The sequence below is a fragment of the Miscanthus floridulus genome, chromosome 5, assembly GCF_019320115.1.
Source record: "Miscanthus floridulus cultivar M001 chromosome 5, ASM1932011v1, whole genome shotgun sequence".
Classification (NCBI taxonomy): Eukaryota; Viridiplantae; Streptophyta; class Magnoliopsida; order Poales; family Poaceae; genus Miscanthus; species Miscanthus floridulus.
In genome coordinates, this window is record NC_089584.1 from 58218560 (window position 1) to 58233772 (window position 15213).

The 15213-nt window shown below is 48.3% G+C and overlaps 1 pseudogene; it reads right to left on the bottom strand.

Moving 5' to 3' along the window:
* Positions 1 to 7113, bottom strand: part of LOC136449994 (arginine-specific demethylase JMJ20-like) — a 52008-nt pseudogene extending 44895 nt beyond the window's left edge.
* Positions 7114 to 15213: the final 8100 nt, after the last annotated feature.

Consider the following 15213-nt stretch of genomic DNA (forward strand, 5'->3'; position numbering starts at 1 on the left):
ATCCGGATGGTCGGTCCGGTCGAAGGTTATGGCGGATTCCGACCACCGCAGGAAGGCTGGCGTGGCTGGTCCGGCTGTATAGACCTCGCGACACGCGACCTTCTGGCGGCGCCTGGAGTCGTAGGCCATTGATCCTCCGAAGATCATGAGGGCGCCGGTCGGTGTTGGGAAGGTGTCGTCCTTCTCCTCTGCGTCGTCTGTGGCGAGAACAGGTTCCTTCCCCTGCTTCCCTTTGTTGAGGCCCCCGGCCAAGTATTTGCGCATAAGGCCGCAATCCTTGTATAGATGCTTGGCCGGGAAGGCGTGGTTTGGGCATGGCCCCTCGAACATTTTCTCGAAGTGGTTCGGAGTGCCTTCCGCGGGCTTCCGACCACGTTTGCGGTTGGCAGCGGCCACGAGCGAGTTGTCGCGCCGTTGCTTCTTATTTTTCTTTTTGGCGGGACGGTTGGAGGCGCCTTCGCCGGCGTCCTCGTCCCGCCTCATCTTTCCGTCGGAGCGATCAAAGATGGCTCCGACCGCCTCCTCCCCAGAGGCGTGACTGGTGGCGATGTCCAGGAGTTCCTTGGTAGTTTGTGGGCCCCTGCGTCCTAACTTGTGGACTAGGGATTCGCAGGTTGTTCCGGACAGAAAGGCTCCTATCACGTCGGCGTTGGCGACGTTAGGGAGCTCGTTGCACTGTTGAGAGAAGCGCCGAATGTACCCGTGAAGGGTTTCATCGGCCTTCTGGCGGCAGTTTTTGAGGTCCCATGGGTTTCCAGGGCGTTTGTATGTGCCCTGGAAGTTGCCCACAAAGATCTCCGTCAGATCCGCCCAACTCTGAATAGCATTGGACGGTAGGTGCTCCAGCCATGCTCGCGCCGAATCGGCCAAGAACAGCGGGAGATTGCGAATAATGAAATTGTCATCACTCGCACCACCGGCCTGACATGCAAGCCGATAGTCTTCGAGCCAAAGCCCGGGATTTGTTTCGCCAGAACATTTAGAGATGTTGGTAGGCGGTCGATACCTTAGGGGGAACGCAGCGTTGAGGATGTGTCGGCCGAAAGCCTGAGGGCCTGGCAGGCCAGGGCTCGGGCTTCGGTCCTCGTTGCTGTCGTAGCGTCCGCCACGTCGGGGATGATAGCCGCGGCATGCTGCTTCTCCATCGTCGCCGTGGGCACGTCTCCGAGCGTCGATGATGCTGCGTACGTCGCGGCCATGGCCGAGGCGTTGATGTACTGGGACGACGGAGGGCTGCCCGCCGGCTGGCGGTGTTTGATGAACGGACGCGTCCTTGGTGGGACGCACTGAGGGGGTGCGCTGGCTGGTGTCGGGTTCGCGTCGTCGAGACAACGAACTTTCCGCATGCTGCGCCGCTGCACGCTCGAGCAACGTGCGAATCTCCCTGTGGGCCCGGCGATCTTCGGCCGTCGCGGCCTCCAGAAGGCCATGCAGCAAGGCGGTTGCTGCGGCGATGTTCTGGCTGGCTCAGGCAAAGCGAGGAAGGGTCCCATCGTCGGTGAGGATCCTCTGGTGTACGGCGCGGGCCGTGGCGCGCGCGCGCCCCCCGTCTTTGCGGCGTTCAATCTCGCGATTGATGTCCGCGTACTCCCGGACGAGCCCTTGCCCGGCCTCATCGATCTCTTGCTGACGAGCCCTCAGCTACTCCATCCTTAGGCGAGATGGAGCCAGTCGTCTCTTCCCCGGATCTGCTATCAGGGTTGTTCGTAGGGGTGACCTCTTCCCTGGAGACACTTTCGACGTGACCCTCGGGGGTCTACGTCATGAAGCATTCCCGGGAAGGGTGGTGGCTCCCCCTACTGGAATCCGAGCTAGAGAATGATCTTGGCTCCTCGTTGAGGAGCCCGTAGAGGGTCTCCATATCGTGCTCAATCGCCCCCACAAACTCGATGTCCGTGGGTGACTGAGCCATACGTAGCGCCTGAAGGCGGCCAGCGGTCGCGAGACCGAACGGAAACGCCGTCGAGGCGCTCCGAACGGACCCTTCCGGACACAGGGTGGCGTTGTGAGAGGCCTCCCTTGGTGACTAGACTCCCAGGGAGTTGCCCGGTGGGCCCTCAAGCCTAAGACGACTGAGGTTGATGGAAGGGAGAGATGGGGCGGCTGAGTGAGTCAGCTCCAGCTCTCCTCCTAGTGTGATGATGAAATCTAGGTCGCCGAAACGCACGTGTGCGCCCGGGGTCCAGCTGATTGCGTGGGTGGCCATCCGAGGCCTGATTTGGAACACGCAAGTTTTCCTACCTGGCGCGCCAACTGTCGGTGTTTCGTACAAGCACCGGCAAGTAAATTTATAGTAATGCGCGTTAGGCTCGGATGGTGCGCTAAAGGACATAAGATTTATACTGGTTCGGGCCGAAAGTCCCTACGTCCAGTTTGTTGCTGCTCGTGTTATTAGCACCGTGAACGGTTTGTAGTAAGGGGTACAAACGATCGAGAGAGAGACTGGTCCCAAATCTCTGATGGAAGGGCTGAAGGGAGGTCAAGAGGTTCGAAGCCACTTGACTGTGTGTATCTGAGTGTCGTATTGTTCGGTCTTAAGCGTCCGCCCGTCTGATGGAGGAAGTGCATCCCCTTTTATAGAGAAAGGGGGGCGCTTTTACAAGGGCGAGGGTTTAGGATGTATACTCTACTTAGTCTTGTGGCTCACGTCTACCCAATCCTCCTCCTTCATTCTGATGAGTGCGAAGGAAGATAAGTGCCTACAATACTGTCGATGTCTCTGTAGAATGTCAGGTTGATCACAGAACGTTGCCCTGCGTAGGGTGTGGGTTGTAGTACAGTGGTTTTGACTTATCAGCCTCTCCTAGCCTTGCTCCGCACGCCTTCTAGTTCTTGTGAGTCTTCGTCGGAGGGACGAGGGGTCGGAATCCGGCGTAATGCCGTGGTCAAGGCCTTCTGACTTGGCGGACCTGAGGGGTCGGGAAGCGGGCGCCGCTCCCTTGGGTCCATAGCATGATGACGAAAAATCCGTCGTTCGTGGAGGTAGTAAATCCTTTTCTGGAGCGTAGCGGTTGTCGTATATCTTCGTCGGGTTGCGTGTCCCAGGGCTGAAGGCGGCGCCTACAACTCTACAGGGCGAGGAGCACGCACCTGTACAACCTTTCGGGCTCTGCGGCGCCCGGAAGGGTCTAAAGCACCTGTCCTGTCATCCCCTGGCAGTACTTTTCCTGCCAGGGCGCAGGGTATGGTCCTTGGAGCCATGGTTGACCCGAACGTCTTGTCTTGCCCTGTACTTATCATCTTGAGGGAATGGGGAGAAGTTGTCAGGTAGGATGAATACAATCTTTAGATATGGAGCAGGGTGAGACTCGTTCCTTGCCGTCGGGCGAAACGGAGACCAATTCCTATCTCTCGAGTGAGACCGACCTCGCCCCTCTGGGGTCGGGCGAGGCGGAATCTATCCCTCAGCCCTCGCGCGAGACCGAGCCCGCCCTCAAGGCGTCGAGCGAGACGGAGTTTATCCCTTGGCCCTCGGGCGAGACCGAGCCTGTCCCAATGGCGTCGGGCGAGACAGAGATTAACCTTGAGCCCTCGAGCGAGGTAGAGTTATCTCCCAAAGGCGTCGGGCGAGGCGGAACCAAACTCCTGTCACTCGAACAAGGGATGAAACGGCGCCCTTATGCGTCCAGAAGTTTTTCACGTTCGGTGGTTATTGGTTCCACCTTCTGGGGTACCCCGGTATTAGGTCCCCGACACCACTGTTCCAAATTATAGTTCACTTTAGTTTTGTTATAGTCAAACTTATCTAACTTTAACCAAGTTACTAGAAAAATGCACCAACATCTAGAATATCAAATTAGTTTCATTAAATTTTCCATGAAATGTCTTGATAGTGTGTTTATTAAACTAGTAGATGTTAATATAATTTTCTAAAAACTTGGTCAAAAAGTTAGAGAAGTTTGACTTAGGACAATGCTAAAGTGAATTAATCCGGAACAGAGGGAGTAGCGGCCAAGTCATGCTCCATCCATATAAGGATAGGATAGCATCATTTACAAGTTCATGTGCGACCAATGGGAATGAACAGTCTTCCCCTCTTCTGAAGTTTTCTCCCGCTTTAGTCGCCTTCCCTCATCTATTGTCAGCCTCTCTCTGTTCTAGTGTAGTAGTGTCTCAACCCATAAAACCCCACTGTCCTGGCCCTCTTCTGCATGATATTTACTGGTCATAGATTCAAGACATTTTCAAACCCCATGAATGGGGACAGTACGACAAACCCTTCCATTTGTTTCGGTAGAACAAAGTGCGTAAATGATGACAACACCCTCAAAGTAAGAGGATGATAACTCCAATACCAATGTTGGACAAAATTTGATCAAAGTAGATTACACATGCCACTTGGTCACTGTTAGGTGGAAGATATTTAAAAAATGTCCAGTAAATTAAAACATTTAGTGTATCAACCAAATCTAATCAAAAGACCATGATGGATAGTTCACATTATCCTATTCTGTCCCTATTTAATCCAATGTAGAATGCATAACACCCAACCGGTACATTATATCTCAAATAACAAATGATATTTACCAGGTTATGGACTTGGTGATACCATCTACTGGGAACAAATATGATTTCATCCTGCTATTAAATGCGAGCCATTCAGTCTACAAAAGAAACTTCATAAAATTAACTTTCAAAAAAGGACACTAAGAGAGAGGGAGGGAGGGAGGAGACCTTACTAAATTCAGGAAACTGCTTTTCAGAAACATCATCATGTAAGTCATAGACCGAGGATCTCATGTTCCTACATGGCATAATCAACAACCACTGATCATGTAACAATAGAATGTACAAAAATATATATCGAACATCATTCCACAATGTATTATGTTTCTTTTGAATAATGCAAAAGCTCTATGTAAAAGTTGCAACGATGCTTTAATGGTTACTTCCCATTTGCACCTAACAGGTTCACTTGTCATGTTCTCATTAATCCATTCTACATCAACTAATAGTACCAAACTCATTTTTACCTAACAACAATATAAAATATAAATAAGAAATACTAAGACAAAATTGTACCTATCAAATATACAATGACTTTGTGATGGTGGTAGAAACAACCACTGTTTTCTCCCACAAACATTTGCTGACCATGACCTAAAAACATCAGCATGCAGAGGAGTCCAGGTTCCTACAGACCAAAGCTCAACCATAATCATGTGTAAAGTTAATTATCATGTACCATGGCAACTTGCGTGTAGAACCACAGAATTCCACAATGCTAGACATGTAAAACAGAGAGGAAAGATACATCATAAAACGGAACATACCTTTTGCCCCCATGTAAACAAACCGATAATCAGAACAGTTTATTTCATTTTAATGATTGGCAATGTCAGAATCTCTATGTATAGGGTGACTGTCAAGATACATGTTGAGCCAATCATCAACAAAGAAGGTTGGTGTGGTATATGTAATATAATCAGGGTACTCTTGAAAAGTTAAGTTAAAAAAAGTAATTACAACCATGTTGCTGTCACAGCAGGAAATGGAATATCAATTGCAAAAAGAAAGAGGCGCCGTCTGCGTAATAATACTATGCTATCCAAGGATTAGTCAATCTTGTAGCTTTGTAAGCATAGGCACAAACATTGTTCATTTCAAAGTGAGGATCAACTGCATAACACAGAAGTTATGGTGAAATCCATATAATTCAGGACACCAGGATGAAAAAAGATTCAAATAAGAAAACAACTTTGTCCTTAGCACTCATATGTGGATAAAGACAATGTTGCCAATGTTGGAGCAAAACCTTGTAGCTAGCCAATTATACTTATACCAATTAATAAGTTTGAGCTATGCCAAAAAAAAAAAGAAGAAATAAAATCAGTGGGCATACAACTTGCAACAGGGCCATGCTGCTTGGTCGAACTGATTCCACACCACAATTTTCCTCCAACTTAGAATAATATTGAACATATATTAGTTTATATAAAGTAACAAGTTACACCATCTCTGTTAGATCTTCCAGCTTCACATAAGCACAGCATATAGAAACAAATATAACAGTGATCATGGTAAATTACTACATTATTACCATAAAATGTTTTAGCAAAAATAGGAGATGCAATAAAGTGACTCGCTGTTTGTTTCGATTTACCATAAACCTAAGAATGTAAAATTCAGGTCCCCCACTAGTTTTTTTTTTTTAAAAAAAAAGAGGTAACACATTACTACTATTCTTTTTACAATATTAGCACATCTAGCACATGTTTGTCAAGTGTAGCACCCACTGAGTCAAGCGCATCAACACCAAATCACTGCATCATTTGATCTGTATAATTGATGAACCAGACTGCCAGAGGACCAAAAAATACTAGGCAATGCTATTGCTCTGCGAAATTAAGCGAGCAGGGCACTGGGAACAAACCTTAACGAAGTGCCAATCTTTCAGGTACAACAGAGAACCATCCCGATCCCAATCGCTTGAGCCACCGTGAGCAGAACCAACCCAGTGGTCTATGAACTCCTGCATGGACATCTCAAGCCGCTTCTGGTCCGTGAAATCCCTCGAGGAGCAGTCAGCAACCTGCGCAATTGATATCGTTGTTGTGCGGGTCCTCCATTCGCGTACCAAGTACCACGGGCCATCAGCACGGATGAGGAGGGGGAATGCCTGAACGAGAGGGGAAGGGAAGTTTTGGGCGAAGAAGCCGAGATCAGGGTGGCGGCGGTCGTCGCCGGGCCCGGCGAGCGTCCAGTCCTTGCGGGCCCGCCAGGACGAGGTGAGCCCCGTGAGAACGACGGGGCGGTTGGGCGCCATGAAGCGGTGGACGAACTCCGCGTAGGATAGCGACTCTCCGTCCACCCGCTCCACCTGTCCTACCACCTTTCACGTGGCAGGCCATCTGGTCGACCGGAGGGAAGAGAAGGGAGGGAGGGGGCCGGTGAAGGGACGCTTGCTGGTCCTCCACAGCTTCGCTGGGGCGGCGGCTGTGTAGTTGGAAGTGCGCAGCCGCGGAGTCGGCCGCCGGAGATCGAGGCGACAAGCCGAGCAGGCCGCAAAGTCTGGTTCAGTTCCGCTTCCGCACGAGCCGTGAGTTGGGACGCCGGCGTCCCCCGCGCCCGTGTGCCGCCGGAGTTTGCACGGCCCAGCAATCTCAACGGGCGCGTTTTCTGCTTTTTCCTTTTTTTATTAAAAAAGTGTACTGGCTCGTGCACACCCAGCATCCATCGTCAGCCTGTTCAGGAGGCCGTATCATATCGTAGATTATTTACTGCTGGTTGGTTTGGTACAAGCTGGTGACAGCAGCAATACAAGCTAAGGGCTTTTCCCAACGCTCCAGCATGCCTCAAATGCCACATCCGCACTAGTCTTCCATGTCACTGTGTATTGTAGCCCTGTAGTGCATTAGTGTCATACATTCAGCCTGTTCGTTTGGCTGACTTATCGTAAATAATCGTAAATTTTCAATCAAAATAGTATTTTTCTCTCATATAAATCAATCAATAATATTTTTTCACAGACCCGCAACGATACGAACCAACTGAACAAACTGATTGGCTTCATCTCACGGAACGAGCAGGCAGCAGTCCGGAGGGCGTTGGGGAGCTGCAGGACGGTGTCGAAAAAAGACATGCGTCAGTATAACAAAAGTAGCAGGCAGTACAAGTACATTTTGTTCAAGTCAACAAACTTGTTAGTCCGTATTGGGCCTACGCTAAGGTCCTGTTTGTTAAGTCAGGTGACTTATTAAGTCAGGTGACTGAAAACCAGTGACTTATAAGTCATGTCTGTTTGGTCGTAGATGACTTATAAGCTCATTAAAGATGTAGGCCCCATGCGAAAAATGGTGACTTATAAGTTTTAAGCAGGAGTGAACCAACTTAAAACTTATAAGCAAAGATGACTTATAAGTTAGTGGTGTTTGACAAAATAAGTCATTTTTTTAACTTATAAGTAGGTGACTTATTTAGAACCAAACATGCCCTAAGGCTAGTCTCTGTTGAAAGGAAAAGCGAAAGCGATTTATGCAATGAAAGAGTGATTTGATTGGTTAGTGAACTGTACAGTGATTACGTATTTAGGGCATGTTTGGTTTGTACCTTGGGCAAGTTGCCTGGGCATTTCAGTTGCCTGTGACCTGCCTGTTATGGTTGGCAAAATTGATTGGTCAGGCATACTCTGATTTCATAGCTTTGTTTGGTTGAAGCCCTGATATCTTGCCAGTGTGAATGGAAGAGCAGACAACGTTTGGTTCAGCAAGTTCCTGTGTTTAAATAAATATTGAGTCCGTCACATCGTTCTTGATCCTCGAGCCTTGAGCCTTGAGCAGAGGAAAGAGATTAGTACATTTATTATATGTCCAGGCAGATTGACTGAGAAGTCAGGCGACCGATTTCTATCGCCTGGTGGCAGGCAAGTGACATAGGCAAGTGCTTCCCAGACAAATATCTCAGGGTTCCAACCAAATACATTCCAGGCAGGCTAGAGGCAAGGTTACAGGCCAGGCATTTTAGCCCAGGGCTTCATCCAAACATGCCCTTATATCCCCTGAAGGGGTGTGAGTACATGACTCTTCGTACAGAAAACTGGCCCTTTCAGGCTATCCAGGTCCTGAACGGTTGGCGCTAATCTTAATTAGCACATGTCTAATTACTTTTAACACATGTCTAATGACATCATTTACTGCTAATTGATCACTAATGACTTTCTAACATTCTCCCTTGATCAATTTGCTCTTTCAATTTTCATGAGAATATCCTTACTGTGACGTGCATTAGTCCTTTTGAAATCCGTTGAGTTTCGAAGAAAATTGAAAATTGATCCTTGATATTTCCTTGAATATGCTGCGGGGAAAAATAGAAAACATAAAATCTTGTATTGATATTGCATTGTTAAATCTCCCATGAGAAAATTAATTAAAAACTCATGTAAGATTAGGAAATGCAATATGATGTGTGAACAGGATTAACTCAGGAAGAGACTCCCCTGGACCTTGCAAATCTCTGAAACGACGCATACGAATTCCATGAATATATTTTTGGAATATGGTTGCTGGTAAAGATTTAGTGAATAAATTAGTAGATGTAGGCACTAGAGTCTGTTTTGAAGACTTCCATGAAATGGCAGTTCCACCGTGTAAAAATACAAAGCCAGCTTGAGATTTGACGTTATGGGGATATGATAAATAACCAGTATCTGCATATCCAATTATACTTGGATCTGTTTTTCTTTGAAAGAAAAGTCCAAGATCTTTTGTGTAATTGAGATATCTGAGGATATTCTTAACTCCTGTCCAATGTCGCTTGATAGGAATATCATTGTATCTAGCTAGTAAGTTCACTGCAAAAGCGATATCTAGTCGGATGATGTTTGCAAGATACATGAGCGCTCCAATTGCACTAAGATAAGGAACCTCAGGTCCCAATATCCCTTCTCCTTCGTTACATGGTCTGAAAGGATCTTTATTTAAGTTTATTGATGATCACAGACACTAATTATAAACTATCAACATAACCTGCATATATACTTAATTCCATCACCAAACATAGGTTTAAGGATTTAAACTAATAAATTCCACGAGTTTTGGTGAATCTATATTTTCAGCAGGGTTTATTAAAAAACCGTCAATGTGGACCTATATGTCAAAATTAATCGCCCTTATTCGCGGCATAAACAACATTAGAAGGATCTAGAAGACACCAACAGACACCACACCACTGCGGAGGGCGAGAGGGCGCCAGGTGGGACCGGTCGTTTATTCAATTCGGTTTGATCCGAGGGTCCAAAATTGACGCTACCCCCTATATATATAGCCCTGTATCCCTCTCTCTAGAGCCATCTTGAAACCCTAATTCATATCCTCCTCATCAAGATCAGAGCCAGCTATCAAGAGAAGATTAGTCCTCCATATGATTTAGTCTTATAAATAATAGTGAGATAGAGTGTGTCTCTACGGCTTGTACCTTGGCGGATCCAAGTTCTATCTGAGCTTGCTTCTGAGATGTCTATAGCAATTAACTTCGGATTCAAGTATGCATCTTGTTTATATTGTTCATCAGGATCATGACTCTTTTGAGTGCTTTATTCTCTTCCTAGGGGGAGTAAAGTATTAATCGTAAGTGTAAACGTAGTGATTAGACTTAGGTTAATCATGGATGCACCCTACATTCTGGATCGGTGGTAGCTCGCGAGGGTGACTCTTATAGCCTCGTTGAATCCTCTATAGTCCACCTCTCGTTTGTAGGCCAATTAGGACCTGATTACGAAGGAAAGAATCCTCTACTGGTATCTTTCCCTAATAATGTCCCCAGTTGAATAGTAGAAGATATAGCTTACCAAAGTCGGAACTAGAGAATCTTAGTTATCCTCTCAACGCTCCTGTTTATCCTAACCTTGTTGCTACCCTTAGTTAGGTTATACCGTAGTTAGTCAAACATGTTTCCCTGTGGATATGATACTTAGAATACTTCCGGGTGAACGCTACAGTGGTATCCGTATGCATGCGGATCTTATATCTATATGTGTTAATAAATACCAACAAGCTTTCTAGCGCCGTTGCCAGGGAAATGGTTGCTGAATTAACTACAAACCTAGCTTAATTATTTATCTTTTGTTTTCTTTGTTTTAATTTTTCCTTTAGAATGGATAACACACCTATATATCAATATGCTAAACCCACGAGCGCAAGGCTAAAGCCACCAAAATCTTCAGAGCCTATCCTAACACCTGACTAAGAGTTACGCCCGTTTTTAATAAAACAGATTAAGGAAATAATCCTTCTCAGGAGAAGACACCGAAAACCCATACTCACATCTATGGGAGTTTGCACAGACTTGTGCATGCTTGCGTATCGCTGGCATGTCTGATGAGACCTTAAGATGGAAGTTGTTTCCATTCTCTTTGACGGGAAGAGCTAAACAATGGTATAGTCGAACCGTAGGAAGTAGGCAAGGAGATTGAGAAATGTTATGCTCTAAATTTTATTTATGTTTCTTTCCTATCTCTAAAGTGGTTAGCCTTTGGAAAGAAGTTCTAAATTTTAGACAACTAGAAGAAGAATCTCTTGCCACATCATGGGATTGTTTTAATGACCTCATCATCACTGGCCTGGACTGGCTTCCCAACAAGGGCTCGCCCCAACAAGGACCGGCTTCCCAACAAGGGCTCGGCCCAACAAACAACGTTGCGAGCAACACGCAACTCATGGGCCAGCCCAAATACCTAGGCGACAGGCCAGAAGGACGATCCAATCTCTGATCAGAAGGCTAGGTCGAAGAGGAACGACGCCCACTTCTGACTCCGGCCCATCTCTCCGACTGGAGCGCTCGCTTTGGTCTCCAGCCCACCTTCAGATGGCCTCTTCGACCGGAAGGCCTGGCCAAACACCGCTTTCGACTCTGACCTGCTTCTCCGATTAGGAATGCGCTGAACCCCTACTTACAGCTACTCTCTGACTAGCACAATTAGAGCCGATTGGGACCAACTGACCGGGGATGCCTGCTCGGTAAGGACCAGGGAACGGACAGAGAAAGTAAGACAGGACACTCAAGTCAACCGCAATACCAAGGAACGTTCCCTATACACCTACAGGACAGTACACTGCAACCTCCCTGACATGACAGAGCCCAAGCAGTGTTGTAGGCACCGACATTTTCTCCTACAGTGTTGTGGGTGCCATCAACTCCCATACCAGACAAACATGGTAAGGCTCCCCCACATGCCTCTGGGCATCAACAGTGTTGTGGGCGCCAGCATTTACTGTACCCGGCGAATATGGTAAACCCCTCGCATACCTCTAGGTATCAACAGTATGGCAGGCACTGACATCTACCATACCAGAAGAAGATGATGCAACCTCCCACGTACATCTGACATTCAATAGTATTGTGGGCGCCTACCATCATCTTGTATCCGCCGGTGTGGGTAGTAAGACTTAACAGCGAACGTACTCTCTCCCTATCACTTGTAAGGCCATCCCCTTTATCTATAAAAGGGGATGCGCTCTCTCCAACACATCTAAGTTGATTCAGATCGATCAAGTTCACTAGTACACAACAACAGAACCACTAGGTTCAAACCTCGAGCACACGCTTGAACACATAGCGCATAGCAGAGTTCCCATCACTCTCGGTCCCTCTAACCAGAGTCTAACCGGACCTCTTGTACCTCCCATTTTTCTCCTTCTTGTTTGTAACCCTACTGCAAACTTTGAGCACATAGGCTCAGGAATAAAGTCACCGACTGACTCAAACTGGACGTAGGGCATATTGCCTGAACTAGTATAAACCCTACGTCATTGAGTGCTAGGCACCTCTGATCACAACGTATGGCAAAACTACAAATATTTACATGTTGGTCACTTTCTGCACCGACAGTTGGCATCGTCCGTGGGGAAGACGTTGTACGTTCAACACTTTTTGGTCATCGGATGGCCCACTTTTCCGCCACCTTCGCCATGATGGGCTCAAGCGATACGACTCTCTTTGGCTCACTGGAGTTTCCCGCACTCCCCACCTATTGGAATATGGGTTCCACCTGTCTTCGAGCCATCCTAGGCCTTCCTCTTTGGAAGCTTGGACTTCGTCGCTGACCGGCTCGGCATACTACACCTCCACGAGGAGGCACTCGTTCTAGCGCCTGTCGAAGGGGCGCCCTCCATCGGCTCCAGGACGCGTGATGACTTCAACAATGAGGCACCTGCGCTTCATTTCGAGCAAACTCTCTGCTCAAACCCTGCTGTAAGTAATGTGCATACTGTTATTTACTATCTCCTACCGATTATTCGGAGGGACCATTTTGTCTGCACCACAAACACCGTACGATCGGTTCCCCTACAGCTTCACATTTCCCACGAACGTGTGTGCTCGGGGGCTCTAAAGGACGCTGGCGCTACCCCCTCTCATGTCTGAATTTATGAGAATGGGGAGCTATGCTCCCACCACTTTGCATGAACCCCTAGATGACGAGGTTGAGACCGATGGCTCCAGCATCAGTAATGTGGCGCCTAGCCACCGTCCATCCCGGGAGTGCGCTATGGCGAATGCCCTAGGGTAGCCACTGGTGGTTGCAGAGTTTGTATAGACTCACACCCCTCTGGACCCACGTGTAGGGGCCCTCATGCTTGCACAGGAGCACACCAAGGAGCTACGGCGACGGCGGCTGAACCAGTCGCTGCCTGCGCCAGCGCTCTCGGTGCAGCATGTTGTGCCCCATGCACATGACTCGGCGGGCAGTGCCTGGGGTCATGCTCGCCAGGTCCAGCGTGACATCACGAATAAGGGGAACAGCCCCTCATAGTTTGCTCAGGCTAGCCAGAACATCGCCGCTACGGCAATGCTTCTGTGTGGCGTTCCTGAGCCCGTCGACCCCTAGGAGCAGGCGGTCTACCGAAACCTCCGAGCGTTGGTAGAAGCCATCGCCGTTCAATAGGTAGAAAACTTTGCATCATGACTCCAACACGCGCCCTCTCTCCCCACTAGGTTAGTGGGGATGCACCAGATGGATTGCTCCATTCGCTCACCACTAAAACCGCCAAGCGTGGCACGGGAGGCAGCGGCTACGCCATGGTCTGACCTGGCGCCTGCTCTGCACCGACCGTCGGTACACAAACGGCCCAGTCCGCACCAAGACACTCACAGCATCATCAGCAACCGGCATCAGGCCTAGCATGATGATGACGTCCACCAAGCAGCGATGAGAGTAGGCGACACGGGTCCTAGCCAGACCATCAAGGGGAGCAGTGAAACGCGCCCCAGGCATGGTGTGAAGGATGCTAGTTCTACGCTCGACAAACCTATTTGCCAGCACAAGAGCTCCAAACCATCCCCATCACCTAGCCATTCGCGGTCTGTGGCCTTAACATGGTAGGACCCCTCAAAAGAGGCCCGAGTGGCTTCACTCACCTACTCGTGGCGGTCGACAAGTTCACCAAGTGGATAGAGGCCAAGCCCATCACCAACATCCACTCAGAAGAGGCGATCAAATTCTTCCTCAACATCATCTACCGGTTCAACGTTCCTAACTATATCATCACTGACCACGGGACTAACTTCACCAGGAAGAAATTCCTCAACTTCAGTGATAGATACGGCATCAGAATCGACTAGGCCTCGGTCGGACATCCACGTACTAATGGTTAGGTCGAACGTGCCAATGGCATGGTCCTCTAAGGACTTAAACCACGCACTTCGACTGACTCAACAAGTACATCGGGCGATGGGTTGTAGAGGTCCCAGCAATCCTCTAGAGCCTAAGAACAACCCTGAACCGATCCATAGGGTTCACACCCTTCTTCCTGGCCTACGAAACTAAAGCAGTGCTGCCCTCCGACCTCAACCACGACGCCCTAAGAGTGAAGGCTTTCGACCAGGATCGAGCCGTGGAGGCTCAGCAAGACATAGTCGACCTACTCGAGGAGGCCCACGAGACGACTGTCATCCGCTCCGTTCGCTACCAACAAACTCTCCACAGGTATCACAAAAGGAAGATCAGGGGGAGGATCCTCAAAGTTGGTGATCTCATGCTCCAGAGGACCCAATCAATGAAGGAAAAACACAAGCTCTTTCCACCATAGGAAGGACCTTATATGGTGAGCGAAGTGATTTAATCAAGCGCCTATCGACTGAAGGATGACAATGGCAACGTTCTCACCAACACTTGGAACATTGAGCAGCTACATCGTTTTCCCCTAAATTTGGTCTTACCGCTTTTTAGTCAACACTTGTGCCTGTAAAGCACCCTAGCCCAAACACTTTCCTCCCAGGTCGCTCGAGGGCTCCATGAGGGTACAATACTAAATACTACCTCTTTTTACTATCACATGGTAAAAACTTTGTCCCCGAACAGAAGCGCATTCCATTCCTTTGTTTGCCCTATGTGACTTTGTTCTTACTCCCAACCGAACGCACCCTGCCACGACCTAAGGTTACGAGCAGCCAAGCCCCATGGGCCATGTCCAGGTTCTTAAAAGCTGTAGCCTATGGAACGAACAGGTAGGTGCAAAAAAGAAAGGATAAAAACAAAGCTATGCTAGGATAAAAAACAAGGAACGGACAATGATTCTATCACAAAAATAGAACTGATGTATTCATTGATACAAAAAACTATTCACACGGGGGCTCCCCCGCAAACTTAACGATTATATTTGCTAACTACTTCTACTCCAAATACTACTGTGGCCGCTCGGCGGCATCGGTTATGCCAAAGGAGAGGTCACGACACACGTCGCCGGACACAACCACCGTCGTAAGGGACCCGCTCGGTTC